Source organism: Symphalangus syndactylus, chromosome 13 (assembly GCF_028878055.3).
Source record: "Symphalangus syndactylus isolate Jambi chromosome 13, NHGRI_mSymSyn1-v2.1_pri, whole genome shotgun sequence".
Classification (NCBI taxonomy): Eukaryota; Metazoa; Chordata; class Mammalia; order Primates; family Hylobatidae; genus Symphalangus; species Symphalangus syndactylus.
Genome location: NC_072435.2, coordinates 49022108 through 49038310, shown reverse-complemented (window position 1 = coordinate 49038310; position 16203 = coordinate 49022108). Strand labels below are relative to the sequence as shown.

At 36.4% G+C, this 16203-nt stretch overlaps 1 protein-coding gene; it reads left to right on the top strand.

Annotated features, from left to right (window-relative positions):
- Positions 1-16203, top strand: part of LOC129459812 (zinc finger protein 724) — a 283659-nt gene that overhangs the window by 215079 nt on the left and 52377 nt on the right.

Below are 16203 nucleotides of genomic sequence, written 5' to 3'. Positions count from 1 at the left end.
ATGGAAACGGTCCATTGTTGAGGCTGTGAATCTCACACGTGGAGGTAGTCACTATGTATGATTCTCATACATAGATCTGGCCCACAGGTCAGATGGTGACTCAAAGACCAGGATTCAGCATACATGTGAGACTGTGAATCATATATTGAGACACAGTTTGCATTTGGAATTGTGACTCTCATGCAGGGATACACCCCACCATTACTATTGTGTCTCATGTACTTAGACCGAACTCACAGGAGGTCTTGACTCATACCCGAAGCCAGAAAACGTGTGGAATTTTGAATCTCATTTCTGGACCTTCTTGCAGGTGTGATTGTGACATATATCTTTGTCCAGTGCCCGAGTGACTTGACTATCCTACCTGGGTAAAGCCCGCAAATGGAATTGTAACATATACCTGGGCTAAGCATCTAAGTTATTTTAGTTACCTGCATAAACCCTGTCCTCAGGGGGAATTGTGACGTATCACTGGGCCCATCATCTAAGTTATATTATCATTCTCTTCTGCTTGGACCCTGCCAACAGGTGGGATTGTGACATATCTAAACCTAGCTCAAAGGGTTGATGATGACTCTTATATGTGGATCCAGCCAATTGTAAAGATTTTTACTCTCATGGCTAGATTTAGAGAAATGGGTAAGGTCTCCTGTCTCCTATTTGTGGCAATGTCATAGAGGGTTATGACACTCATGCATATCCTATAACACCTTTGGGTGACAGAGAGAATGTCCTAACAGGACCCAGCACACAGGTGAAATTGTGCATTCCATAGGCACACCGAGCGAACAATTAGAATTGTCACTCCCACACATGGACAGAACCCACTGGTGAGGTCCTGAACAATGGGTGAGATGGTGACTTAATTCTGGACCAAGCTTACAGGTACAACGATGACTCTTATACCTAGATTTAGCCAATAGAGGATGTGTTGATTCTTATAGCTGGGCTTAGGGCAATGGGTAAAGTCCTCAGTTTTCTACGTGCAGAAAGTTCTCAAAAGTTTACCACACTCATGCATATAATATAAAGCCCTTGGGTTTCACAGAGAGTTTCATAACAGGGCCCAGCACAAAGTTGACATTGCGACTCTTCTGTGCACACCCAGACAACAGTAAGGATTTTCACCCTCACATATGGACAGAACCCACTACTGAGGTTATGAATTTTACTTGTGAACACACTTTGTATTGTGACTGTTATATGTGGACCTTGCCACAGGTGATATGACTTATTTCTGGACCCAGCTTACAAGCAGAGTGATGAGTCTCATACCTGGACCCAGCAAAGAGAAGAAATGTTGAATCTCCTAATGGGCGTGTGTGTGTGTGTGTGTGTGTGTGTGTGTCCTTTAGTTCCTTGAGCCTCGGGAAAATTGATTCTACAAATATACAGACATAAATGTATTAGGCTTTTTTCTTGCAACCTTTTTTTTTTTTTGCAAAAAAACCCCATTATTTTTTGCATATATATATTCTATTATATATAATTATATATTATATATATTCTGTTTATTAAAATACTGGCATTGGTGTTATACAGATATATTTGTAGATCTCAGAATGAAAGAAAAATCTTTAAAATTACAGCTTAATATTTATGGTAAATAAATAAAATAAAAATTATACATCTTTACAAGGTATTTATTTACAATGCTTAGAGCTCACCTGACCAGCCAAGGCCAATCTTCTTCAAGACGGTGCTGAAGTTGCACCTGCTTTGGTTACAGTATCTCCTGAGGAGAAATAACCCTGACTGAGAATGGTCAAGAAAAAAAATTGGGGGACAGAGAAATTCTATGTGAAAAGTAACAGAGCTGTTAAAAAGAAAATGATGATATAGCCGGGTGCGGTGGCTCACGCCTGTAATCCTAGCACTTAGGGAGGCCGAAGTGGGGGGATCACGAGGTCAGGAGATTGAGACCATCCTGGCTAACACGGCGAAACCCCGTCTTTACTTAAAAAATACAAAAAAATTAGCTGGGCTTGGTGGCGGGCGCCTGTAGTCCCAGCTACACTGGAAGCTGAGGTAGGAGAATGGCGTGAACCTGGGAGACGGAGCTTGCAGTGAGCCTAGATGGTGCCACTGCACTCCAGCCTGGGCGACAGAGCGAGACTCCGTCTCAATACAAAAAAAAAAAAAAAAAAAGAAAGAAAATGATGTTCAGAGAAGAACAAATAAATCAATTTTACCACAGTTGGTTTTAAGAAAATCAGTGTTTCAAAGTCAAATCTAAAGTTTTTAAATTAAAAATTGCAAATACAGTGGTGATTAAAATTAAAGGCCTCTGTCTTTACAGAGTTTACACTGTAGAATTTGGAAAATAAAAACAATTAGAGAATAAATAATTCATTATATAATGCTGGTAGTATAAGTTGGTACAATAAGAACTGTGATACAATTAATGGTACTACAACCCTATTTATATTTGTAATGTTTGTCTTCAAAATAAATACTCTTCTTCACTTTAAATTCCTATATTTTATGAAAGATTTTTTGATAGTAATTGCACTTATAATGCTTTTACTAAGTATAAACTCCCTTATATTGAGATTTAAACAGATATTAATGACTTTTTCACATTCTTTAGGTTGTAAATCTTTTCCCCAGTATAAATTCTTTTCTATGGAATAAATTGTGAGCATTGGTTAAAAGTTTTGCCACATTCTTCACACATGTAGGAGTGTTCTCCAGTATAAGCTATCTTACCTACCATCAAGCACGAGAACCATTTAAAGTCTTTGTCACATTCTTCACATTTCTAAAACTTCTTACCAGCATGATTTCTTTTATGTTTAGATAAGTTTGAGATGTTTTCAAATGCATTGTCACATAGTTCAGGTTTGTAGTTTCTCTCCAGTATGAAGTATCTTATATCTGTTAAGAATTGAGGACTTGTTAAAGGCTTTGCCTCATTCTATACACTTGTAGGGTTTCTCTTCAGTATGAATTATCTTATGCAAAATAAGAGTTGAGGATTCGTAAAAACCTTTGCCACATTCTTCACATTTCTAGGATTTCTCTCCAGTATGAATTTTCTTATGTGTAGTAAGGTTTGAGGATTGGTTAAAAGCCTTGCCACATTCTTCACATTTGTAGGGTTTCTCTCCAGTGTGAATTATCTTATGTTTAGTAAGGTTTGAGAATCGGTAAAAAGCTTGGGCACATACTTCACATATGTAGGGTTTCTCTCCAGGTGAATTATCTTATTTCTGGTAAGGTGTGAGTATAAGTTAAAAGCTTTGCCACATTCTTCACATTTGTAGGGTTTGTCTTCAGTATGAAATACCTTATTCTGAGTAAGAGTTGAAGGCTAGTTAAAGGCTTTGCCATATTCTTCACATTTGTAGCATTTCTCTCCAGTGTAAATTACCTTATGTTTAGTAAGGTTTGAGGATTGGTAAAAAGCTTTGCCATATTCTGCACATTTGTAAGGTTTCCCTCCAGCATGAATTATCTTACGTCTAGTAAGGATTGAGGACTGGTTAAAAGCTTTGCCACATTCTTCACATTTGTAGGGTTTTTCTCCAGTATGAATTCTCCTATGTGCAGTAAGATGTGAGGACTTTTTAAAGACTTTGCCACATTCTTAACATTTGTAAGGTTTCTCTCCAGTATTAATTCTCTCATGATTAGTAAGAGTTGAGGACCAGTAAACGGCTTTGCCACATTCTTCACATTTGTAGAAATTCTTTCTAGTATGAATTCTTTTATGATGCGTTAGGTGTAAAAGCGTGCAAAATGATTTGCCACATTGGTTACATTTGAAAGGATTATTTCCAGTTATTTCTTATCTTATGTGTATCAGCATTTGAAAATTGATGAAAGGCTTTCACATATTTATCACATTAAAATATTTTGCTCTGGGTAGTTGTCAAACATTGATTAAGTCCATTATAACTTCCTTTGTGCACCTTACACTCATCCACACTTTTACAGCCGTTTCTTAACTGTAAATTGTCATGTCCACATTTTCTGTATCTTCTCAGTATTACTTTTTGGAAAGAATGTTTTATGCCCTGCTCTGGGCAAAGGTCTTGGGCAAAATGAGAACACACAACTGAAAAAAATAAAAGTAACAAATTACTCCACTTACTAGACTCAGATGAATATAGTTACAAATCTAACCTATAAAATTATACAAACTACATAAGCAAGACGGCATAGTAGAACACCACAGGCCCTAATTTCTTCATAGGCATATAAATGTAACAAAAACATACAGACTGAAGTACATTTGTGGAAAATTTACAACTGAGTTAAGTGTGTGTGCAGTGCCCTACGTGAGTACAGTGCAAAGAGCCGAATAGAAAAGTCTGTTACATTTACCCAACACAGCTGTTCCTGCTCCCCAATATAACATAGTGCCTTTAGAAGTAAACTGCTAACTCCTGTTTTTTATTTTAAATACATGTAAAATATTGGCACATACATCTTTATTTATGGCTTTTAGGGGCCTTTTCAGACACTGGTTTCTGTCTCCTATGATAAAGTACTGAATGAAATGGTGGTATACTTTGGAATGACAGTATGGGTCTGCTGAGACCAGAGGTAAATATTATAGCAGCAGAGAGACTGTGGTACCACAGACAGGGAACAGGTGTAGCAAGTGAAGACCATTAAGAAGAAAGATGAATAAACTTCTTTAACTAAAAAATAAACACCAGACTCCAGACAATACACATCATAAGAACACGTTTGAAAGACTCCCAGAATCTCTGGTGAAGACAATTATTTTCAGACTATGCCAGGACAAAGCTACGTGATAAATATTGTGACAGGTAGCTTTTAAAAAAATCTCCAAATATCAATGAAATATTACAATGTATACAAAACAGGGCAATACGTTCCCATCTTCAGAAAAAAATCTTAAAAAAAAAATAAATTGGGCTGGGTGAGGTGGCTCACACCTATAATCCCACCAGTTTGAAAGGCAGCCATGGGTGGATTGCTTGAGCCTAGGAGACCAGCGTGGGCAACGTGGTGAAACCCTGCCCCTACTAAAAATTTGTAACAATGCTGCAATTATTATGAGCATGAAAATAACTCTTCATATGACCATATATGTTAAAGTTTATATATGTGCTGCATTGTTTTTTATTAGTCTACGTTTTTACTTTTATACTTACACCAAATTGTTTTAATTTTGTAGATTTGTAATGAGTTTTAAAATCAGGAACTGTAGTGCCTTTAACATTATTTCTTTTTTTGAAGATTGTTGGGTATTTTATTGTGTCATTGGATTCCATATACTTTTGGAGTTGCTGTTTCTATTTCTTCAAAGTGTAGTGTGAACTTTTTTTAAAGAACATTGCATTAAATCTGAAGTTTACATTGAACAGTATGGATATCTTCAAAATTTTTATCTCAACCTTTGAAGAGGAGTGTGCTCATAAGTGTGTTAATTTCTAAATATTAATGTTTTTCCATTTTTTTCTATTATTGTTTCATATTCTCATTTCATTTTGGTCATAGAAAGTAATCCATAAAAATGTAGTTTTAAAAATTATGTTAAGACTTCTATTTTGGCCTAACAGGTGGTCTATCAAGGAGAATGATTTATGAGCTGTTGGGAAGGCTGTGTAGCCTGATGTTGTTGAGCAGTGTTCTCTATACCTCTGTTAGTAATGATTGTTTTATACTTGTCTTCAAGTTCTCTGTTCTCTTACTATTATTCTGTCTTGTTTTATTTTTATTATACAAATTGGGGTATGGAAATATGCTACTGTAGGCTAGGTACAGTGGCTCATGCCTGTAATCTCAGCACTTTGGAAGGATGAGGCAGGCAGATCACAAGGTCAAGAGATCGAGACCATCCTGGCCAACATGGTGAAACCCCGTCTTTACTAAAAATACAAAAATTAGCTGGGGGTGGTGGTGTGCACCTGTAGTCCCAGCTACTCGGGAGGTGGAGGCAGGAGAATCACTTGAACATGGGCAGTAGAGGGTGCAGTGAGCCGAGATTGTGCCACTGCACTCCAGCCTGGCGACAGAGAGACTCTATCTCAAAAAAAAAAAAAAAAAAGAGAGAAAGAAAGAAAAGAAAAAGAAAAGAAATATGCTACTATAATTATATTGTTCTCTGTATGTTCCTTCAATTCTGTCAATATCATCACTTCTCGGCCTTTTGGCTAAGATCAAGTGTGTAATTCTGTCAATATTTGGCTTATACGTTTTGCAAGCCTAATGTGAGATACACACACACACACACACACACACACTTGCATAAAACACACACACACATATATATACAAATTGGTTATAGGTTCCCAGTAAATAAATCTATTATTGTTTAGTGGCTTGTTTTGTCTCTGTGGAGTTTTGACTTAAAATGAGAGAAGAGAGAAACCCTCTCATATTCTTTTATATTGTTTTATATTCAGTAGAAACAACAAGGAAGTAAAACCAAAGACAGGCAGCCCCGCGCCAGGCCCAAAACCAGGCCTGGGCCTGCCTGGCCTAAACCCAGTAGTTAAAAATCAACTTATGATTTAGAAGCCAATATTATTCATAGATTCCAGACATTGTATAGAAGAACACTGTGAAACTCCCTGCCCTGTTCTGTTTCTCCCTGACCACGGGTGCATGCAGCCCCTGTCACGTATCCCTTGCTTGCTCAAATCAATCACAACCCTTTCATGTGAAATCTTTAGTGTTGTGAGCCCTTAAAAGGGACAGAAATTGTGCACTCAGGGAGCTCAGATTTTAAGGCAGTAGCTTGCTGATGCTCCCAGCTGAATAAAGCCCTTCCTTCTACAACTCGGTGTCTGAAAGGTTTTGTCTGCAGCTCGTCCTGCTACAAAAATACATTTTATAAAATATGACAGTTTTTGACTTAAGATACAGCTCAAGGCCGGGTGTGGTGGCTCATGCCTGTAATCTCAGCACTTTGGGAGGCCAAGGTGGGTGGATCACGAGGTCAAGAGATCGAGATTATCCTGGCCAACATGGTGAAAACACGTCTTGACTAAAAATACAAAAATTAGCTGGCCATGGTTGTGCATGCCTGTAGTCCCAGCTACTCGGGAGGCTGAGGCAGGAGAATCTCTTGAACCCCAGAGGCTGAGGTTGCAGTGAGCTGAGATCACATCACTGCACTCCAGCCTGGCAACAGAGCAAGACTCTGTCTCTAAATAAATAAACAGCTAAAGTAACATTATTTTAACCTCTTCTGCTCTCATTTAATTAATATTTGCATGGCATATCTACATCCATCTTGCCACTATCAATCTTTTTTATCATTAGATCTCTACTGACTCTATTACAGAAAGGCAAGTTGGATCTTGGTTTTTAAAATTATCTAATTCCTTTATTAAAAATATGTCTCTTAATTGGAAAGTTAATTTTATATACATGTTTAAATGATTTTCTGAAACAGAAAGACTTAATAATGTTATTTTATTGTTTTAATTGATTGTTTTATCTTTGTCTCTCATTTTCTCTTTTGAATCTTCCTTTGTGTCGTTTTGATTTTTGTACTGATGTGCTTTTACTTTTTTCTTATTTTGTTTTGTGTGTCTGTATTTTTTGTGATACCTTGAAAATCACATAAAACCTCTAAAAGATATAATAATGTATTTTAATCTGGTAGAAGATGAACTTCAGTTGCATACAAAGATTTTTCTCTCAAATTTTTTATTATTTTCTAAATTTTTTGAAATTATAGAAAATGCTTAAAAATGTTTTCTGCACCATTATGATTATGCTAAGAAATTTCATTTTTTGGTATGTGCATATCTATCCAAGAAAATTATGCTTTTTTTTTTGGCCAGGCTCAGTGGCTGACGCCTGTAATCCCAGCACTTTCACAGGCCAAGGTGGGCAGATCAGGAGGTTAGGGGTTCGAGACCAACCTGGCCAACATGCTGAAACGCCATCTCTACTAAAAATACAAAAAATTAGCAGGGCATGGTGGTGGGCACCTGTAATCTCAGCTACTTGGGAGACTGAGGCAGGAGAATTGTTTGAAACTGGAGGCAGAGGTTGCAGTGAGCTGAGATCACACCATTGCACTCCAGCTTGGGCAACAAGAGTGAAACTCCATCTCAAAAAAAAATATATATATATATATGTATATGTATATTTTTATATGATTATGTGTCTTTTCTTGAGTCATTTTATTTTCAGAAAAGAAACTGCCTTCAGCATTCTTTCTTTTTTAATTGTACTTTAAGTTCTGAGATACATGTGAGGAATGCGCAGGTTTGTTACACAGGTATACATGTGACATGATGGTTTGCTGAACCCATCAAGCCATCATCTACATTAAGTATTTCTCCTAATACTATCCCTCTCCCAGCCCCCAACCCCCCGACAGGCCCCAGTGTGTGATGTTTCCCTCCCTGTGTCCATGTGTTCTCATTGTTCAACTCCCACTTATGAGTGAGAACATGCGGTGTTTGGTTTTCTGTTCTTGTGTTAGTTTACTGAGAATGATGGTTTCTAACTTCATCCATGTCCTTGCAAAGGACAGGAACTCATCCTTGTTTATGGCTGCATAGTATTCCATGGTGTATATGTGCCACATGTTCTTTATCCAGTCTATCACTGATGGGCACTTGGGTTGGTTCCAAGTCTTTGCTATTGTGAATAGTGCTGCATACGTGTGCATGTGTCTTTATAGTAGAATGATGTATAATCTTTTGGGTATATACCCAGTAATGGGATTGCTGGGTCAAATGGTATTTCTGATTCTAGATCCTTGAGGAATCACCACACTGTCTTCCACAATGGCTGAACTAATTTACACTCCCACTAACAGTGTGAAAGTGTTCCTATTTCTCCACATCCTCTCCAGCATCTGTTGTTTCTTGACTTTTTAATGATTGTCATTCTAATTGTTGTGAGATGGTATCTCATTGTGGTTTTGACTTGCATTTCTCTAATGACCGGTGATGATGAGCTCTTTTTCATATGTTTGTTGGCCGCATAAATGTCTTCTTTTGGGAAGTGTCTGTTCATATCCTTTGCCCACTTTTTGATGGTGTTGTTTGTTTTCTTCTTGTAAATTTGTTTAAGATCTTTGTAGATTCTGGATATTAGCCCTTTGTCAGATGAACAAATTGCAATTTTTTTTTCCTATTGTGTAGGTTGCCTGTTCACTCTGATGATAGTTCCTTTTGCTGTGCAGAAGCTCTTTAGTTTAATTAGATCCCATTTGTCAATTTTGGCTTTTGTTGCCATTGCTTTGGTGTTTTAGTCATGAAGTCTTTGCCTATGCCTACGTCCTAAATGGCATTGCCTTGGTTTTCTTCTAGGGTTTTTATGGCTTGGGGTGTTGCATTTAAGTCTGTAATCCATCTTGAGTTAATTTTTGTATAACGCATAAGGAAGGGGTCCAGTTTCAGTTTTCCGCATATGGCTAGCCAGTTTTCCCAACACCATTTGTTAAATAGGGAATCCTTTCCCCATTGCTTGTTTTTTTTCAGGTTTGTCAAAGATCAGATGGCTGTAGATGTGTGTTATTATTTCTGAGGTCTACATTCTGTTCCATTGGTCTATATATCTGTTTTGATACTAGTACCATACGGTTTTGGTTACTGTAGCCTTGTAGTATACTTTGATACTACAAGTCAGGTAGCGTGATGTCTCCAGCTTCGTTCTTTTTGCTTAGGATTGTCTTGGCTATAAGAGCTTTTTTTTGGATCTATATTAAATTTAAAGCAGTTTTTTCTAATTCTGTGAAGAAGGTCTATGGTAGCTTGATGGGAATAGCATTGAATCTAAAAATTACTTTAGGCAGCATGGCCATTTTCAAGATATTGATTCTTCCTATCCATAAGCATGGAATGTTTATCCATTTGTTTGTGTCCTCTCTTATTTCCTTGAGCAGTGGTTTGTAGTTCTCCTTGAAGAGGTCATTCACATCCCTTGTAAGTTGTATTCCTAGGTATTTTATTCTCTTTGCAGCAATTGTGAATGGAAGTTCACTCATGATTTGGCTCTCTATTATTGGTGTGTAAGAATGCTTGTGATTTTTGCACATTGATTTTGTACCCTGAGACTTTGCTGAAGTTGCTTATCAGCTCAAGGAGATTTGGGACTGAGATGATAAAATTTTCTAAATATACAATCATGTCATCTGCAAACAGAGACAATTTGACTTCCTCTTTTCCTATTTGAATACCCATCATTTCTTCCTCTTGCCTGATTGCCCTGGCCAGAACTTCCAATACTACATTGAATAGGAGTGGTGAGAGAGTGCATCCTTGTCTTGTGCCAGTTTTCAAAGGGAATGCTTCCAGCTTTTGCCCATTCAGTATGATATTAACTGTGGGTTTGTCATAAATATTTTGAGATACGTTCCATCAATACCTAGTTTATTGAGAGTTTTTAGCATGAATGGGGTGTTGAATTTTATCAAAGGCCTTTTCTGCATCTATGGAGATAATAATGTGTTTTTTTGTCATTGATTCTGTTTATGTGATGGATTACATTTATTGATTTGTGTATGTTGAGCCAATCTTGCATCCCAGGGATAAAGCCAGCTTTATTGTGGTGAATAACCATTTTGATGTGCTGTGGATTCGGTTTATCAGTATTTTATTGAGGATTTTTGCATCAATGTTCATCAGGGGTATTGGCCTGAAATTTTCTTTGTTGTGTCTCTGCCAGGTTTTGGTATCAGAATGATGCTGGCCTCATAAAATGAGTTAGGGAGGATTCCTTCTTTTTCTATTGTTTGGAATAGTTTCAGAATTGGTACCAGCTCCTCTTTGTACCTCTGGTAGAATTTGGCTGTGAATCCATCTGGTCCTGGGCATTTTTTGGTTAGTAAGCTATTAATTACTGCCTCAATTTTAGAACTTGTTATTGGTCTATTCAGATTTGACTTCTTCCTGGTTTAGTCTTGGGAGGGTGTATGTGTCCAGGAATTTATCCATTTTTTCTAGATTTTCTAGTTTATTTACATAGAGGTGTTTATACTATTATCTGATGGTAGTTTGTATTTCTTTGGGATCAGTGCTGATATCCCCTTTATCACTTTTTATTGTCTATTTGATTCTTCTCTCTTTTCTTCTTTATTAGTCTGGCTAGTAGTCTATCTATTTAGTTGAAATTTTCAAAAAACCAGCTCCTGGATTCATTGATTTTTTGAAGGGTTTTTTATGTCTCTATCTTCTTCAGTTCTGCTCTGATCTTAGATATTTCTTGTCTTCTGCTAGGTTTTGAATTTGCTTGTTCTTGCTTCTCTAGTTCTTTTCATTATGATTTTAGCATGTTGATTTTAGATCTTTCCTGCTTTCTCTTGTCAGCATTTAGTGCTATAAATTTTCCTCTAGACACTGCTTTGTCTGTGTCCCAGAGATTCTGGTATGTTGTGTCTTTGTTCTTATTGGTTTCAAAGAACTCATTTATTTCTACCTTCATTTTGTTATTTATCCAGTAGTCATTCTGGAGCAGGTTATTCAGTTTCCATGTAGTTGTGTGGTTTTCAGTGAGTTTCTTAATCCAGAGTTTTAATTTGATTGCACTGTGGTCTGAGAGACTGTATGTTATGATTTCCATTCTTTTGCATTTGCTGAGGAGTATTTTACTTCCAATGATGTGGTCAATTTTAGAACAAGTGGGATGCTTTTTAGAATTCTTTATATGTAGGGCATATGCAGTGCCAGTATGCTTTTTCAAAATTTGGTTATTTTGAAAGGCTTTTCTCTTTTTATTTGACAGGACAGATTTGCTGACGGTATTATTCTAACTTAAAAGTAAAACAGGAAAATCCAAAAGCATATAAAAATTAAACACATGAGCTGGGCACCATGGCTCATGCCTGTAATCCCAGCACTTTGGGAGGCCGAGGTGGGTGGATTACCTGACGTCAAGAGTTTGAGACCAGCCTGACCAACATGGTGAAACCCCGTGTCTACTAAAAACACACAAAAAATTAGCCAGGCATGGTGGCAGGTGCCTGTAATCCCAACTATTCAGGAGGCTGAAGCAGGAGAATCACTTGAACCCAGAAGGTGGAGGTTGTGTTGAGCTGAGATCATGCCACTGCACTACTGCTTGTATGACACAGACTCCATCTCACAAAAAAAAAATAGCAAGGTCCTTTGGGAGGCCAAGGTGGGTGGATCACCTGAGGTCAGGAGTTCAAGACCAGCCTTCCCTACATGGCGAAACCCTGTCTCTACTAAAAATCCAAAAAATTAGCTGGGAGTGGTAGTGGGCACCTGTAATCCCAGCTATTAGGGAGGCTGAGGCAGGAGAATCACTTGAACCCTGGAGGTGGAAGTTGCAGTGAGCCAAGATCACACCAGTGCACTCCAGCCTGGGTGAAAAGAGCAAGACTCCATCTCAAAATAAATAAATAAATAAATAAATAAATAAATAAATAAATAAATAAAACACTAACATATTCTTGCTCAAGAGTCAAAAAATTTAATTTTGTTAAGATGTCAATACAACATACAGTGGTAAAAAAGTTCGACATAATTTCTATAAAAATCCTAATAGCGCCGGGTGCGGTGGCTCACACTTGTAATCCCAGCACTTTGGGAGGCCGAGGCGGGCGGATCACGAGGTCAGGAGATCGAGACCCTGGTGAAACCCCGTCTCTACTAAAAATACAAAAAAATTAGCCAGGCGTGGTGGCGGGCGCCTGTAGTCCCAGCTACTCAGAGAGGCTGAGGCAGGAGAATGGCGTGAACCCGGGAGGCAGAGCTTGCAGTGAGCCGAGATTGCGCCACTGCACTCCAGCCTGGGTGACAGAGCGAGACTCTGTCTCAAAAAAAAAAAAAAAAAAAAAAAAAAATCCTAATAGCACAGGTTTTTTAAACAGAAATATTCTTTAAAATTTTAAAATTTGATTATGAACTATAACTAGCCAAACACCCATAAAAAAGAGGAGCCAATATACTTTCTCATTTCAAAACATATTAAAAGCTATAACAAAACAATATAGTACTGACACAAAGAAAGATAAACAGATCAAAAATCAGAACAGAGAGACCAGAAATGAACCCTTCGGTAAATAAATGATCTTCCACAAAGCTGCCATGAGCACACAACAGAGAAAAGATAATATCTTCAAAAATTCATGCTGAAAATTGAATATCTACACTGACAAAGCTGGATTCTTTCCTTGAACCATATGCAAAAAAATTTTTAAATAAAATACTTAGATATAAAAAATAGCTAACAAATCTCTTAAAAACACATGGAGAAAAGAGATGACATTGGCCTTGGAATCATTTTCTTAGACGACATTAAATGCATGAATAACAAAGAACAGAAAAATTTAACTGAAATATACTTTAAAATTTTTGCACATCAAAAAGAAATTCAAGAGAGTGGAAATGCCTCCTAGGAAATCAGCGAAAATATTTGCAAGTCACATGTGATAGAAGTTAATATTCAAATATATAAGCAACTCTTAAAACTGAACAATAAAGTCAAATAACGGGAATTATAAATGGAAAACTAATTAAATTGAATTTTTATCAAAAGTATGAATGGGAAGAGTATTTGAAAGGACACACAAAATTACTAATTTGTAGAGGAATGCACAAAAATTACAATGAAAAACAAAATAACCTCACACCCATTAGAATGGACACTATCAATTTTTTAAGAAAACCAAATCTGTTGATGATGCTATGAAAATGAAACCTATGTTGATTGTTGGTGGAAAATAAAGATGGAGCCATTATTTTAAAATGTTATAAATGTTCCTCAGATAATTAAAAATAAAATTGTAATCAATTATAGCCATCTTATTTATAAATTTATTTCCAAAGTATGCAACACAGAACCTGGAAGAGACATGTAAACATTTGTGCTTATTGTACCAGAATTCACAAAAGCCAAAAGGCTGAAGCAACCTAGATGTCCCTTGATTTATAAATACATCAAAAAAATTTAACATATACAGACAAGGAATATTATTAAGCCTTAAAAAAGAAAATCTTGTCACATTTTAAGATAAATTTTGAAAATATTATGTAACATGAAATAAACCAGTAACAAAATGATGAATACTACATGATTCCATTTACAAGACAAGTTAAATAGTCAAACTCATAAAAACAGAAAGTGGAAAGGTGTTTGCCAAGGGCTGGAGAGAGGGTAAAATGGGCAGTTTTTACTTAGTGGGTATTGAGTTTTAGTTTTACAAGATGTAAAACCTCTAGAAGCCTTTTACATAACCAGGTGAATATACTTTAACATGCCTGAAATCCACAGCTTTTTTTTGACACAGGGTTTCACTTTGTCACTCAAGCTGGTGTGCAGTGGCAAAATTATGGCTCACTTCAGCCCCAAACTCCCAGGATAAAGTAGTCCTTGTCCCTTGATCTCCCAGGTTGCTGGAACCACAAGTGCACACCATGGCTTGTTATTTTCAATTTTTTTTGTATACAGCAGGTCTTTATGTGTTTCCCAGGCTTGTCTCAAACGTTTGGGCTCAGGTGATCCTTCTGTTTTGACCTCTTACATTTCTGGGATTACAGAGGTGAGCCACTACCATGCCTGGCCATAAAATGTACACTTAAATAGATTTTTAAATAATCAATTTTATGTTATCTGTTTTTAAAAAATTATTTTAGAAGGAAAACTAAATGCAGAATTATAAATCTTTTCTAAAATTACCTTCAAATCACAAAAGTGTTTCTATCACACAAAGGAAATATATATTTATTATTAAACACAGGGTGAAAATATGATTTTTCCACAACTACTCATTTAGACAAGATAAAACAACCACTGAAAATCATCTAAGAAAGAATATATACAAGATAAGCCATAACCATAATTGGGGTCATATTTATAGATAAAAACAGAAATATATAATCTGATGGTGAAAGACATATGGCTAATTTATTTCTTAATTAAACCCCACATTGACTTGATGTGCACAAACAGAATTGCAAATTGTCTAGAATTATAATACATAAGCAAAACAAAAAAACACAATACACTGATATTAAGAAACTGACACTAAAAAGCACACATACAGAACTGCAAAATAATAATAAAAGTAATGTTTACTCATAAGATCTGGTATACAACATTGATGTACCATTAAAAAACTGTCTAGATAACTACAATATTTGACTGTATCTGTATACTCATGGAAGGCAGGTATTTTGAATCATTGGCATGCACTGCATGGCAGTAAAATTTAACAGAAATTGCAGTATAATCATAAATAGAAGATTCTAATGATAAGCTTTTAATAAATAAGCATTAAAGAAAACTAGAGGTAAATTTCGTAAATTTCATGTTTATATATGCTATTCTTACACAATATATGCTACATATATTCTTAAAGAATGTATGCTATTCGTACACAAAATGAAACTGCTGTAATTTAACTTTAGAAGCAAAGAATAGTCTTACCTTGCTAAATTAAAAAAATATATCTTGGCAGAATATAATTAAAGCTTCTGATATATAAAACAAATATCTGTGAAGAACTTATTTTATTATTTAAATATAGGCTGAAGAAAGTTAATAGAAATATATAATTCCTTTCTGTCTGCAGCAAACTTAAATTTATAACTAAATATTTTAGTAAATATGGAATGCCTACTAATTATCTAATTTACTTCAGGCATAACATGTAAATTCTAACATATTATCATAAATGTCTGAATCTAAAATAACAGAGAAATTTGAAATAGAAAATAGAAAGTAAAAATGTATAGGGAGGGCGACATCAGTAAAATAATAATAATAATAAAAAGGTGACCTATTTTCTTTCTTTTTTTTTTTCAAGATGGAGTCTCGCTCTGTCGCCCAGGCTGGAGTGCAGTAGCGCAATCTTGGCTCACTACAACCTCCACCTCCTGGGTTCAAGCGATTCTTCTGCCTCAGACTCCTGAGTAGCTGGGATTACAGGTGCCCACCACCACGCCAAGCTAATTTTTGTATTTTTAGTAAAGACGGGGTTTCACCATGTTGGCCAGGATGGTCTCGATATCCTGACCTTGTGATCCGCCCGCCTTGGCCTCCCAAAGTGCTGGGATTACAGGTGTGAGCCACCACGCCCGGCCAGGTGACCTATTTTCTTATCCCCTGATAGCAAGAAAACTTGTGAGCCATCCCTGACAAAAATGTGTTTATGAGAGATCCAGGCACCCTGGCTCATACCTGTAATGATAGCTACATAATACATTGAGGTTGCAGAATTTCTTCAGGCCAGGATTTCAAGACCAGCCTGCATTATGTAGAAAGACTTCATCTTTAAAACAAGTACCTTCG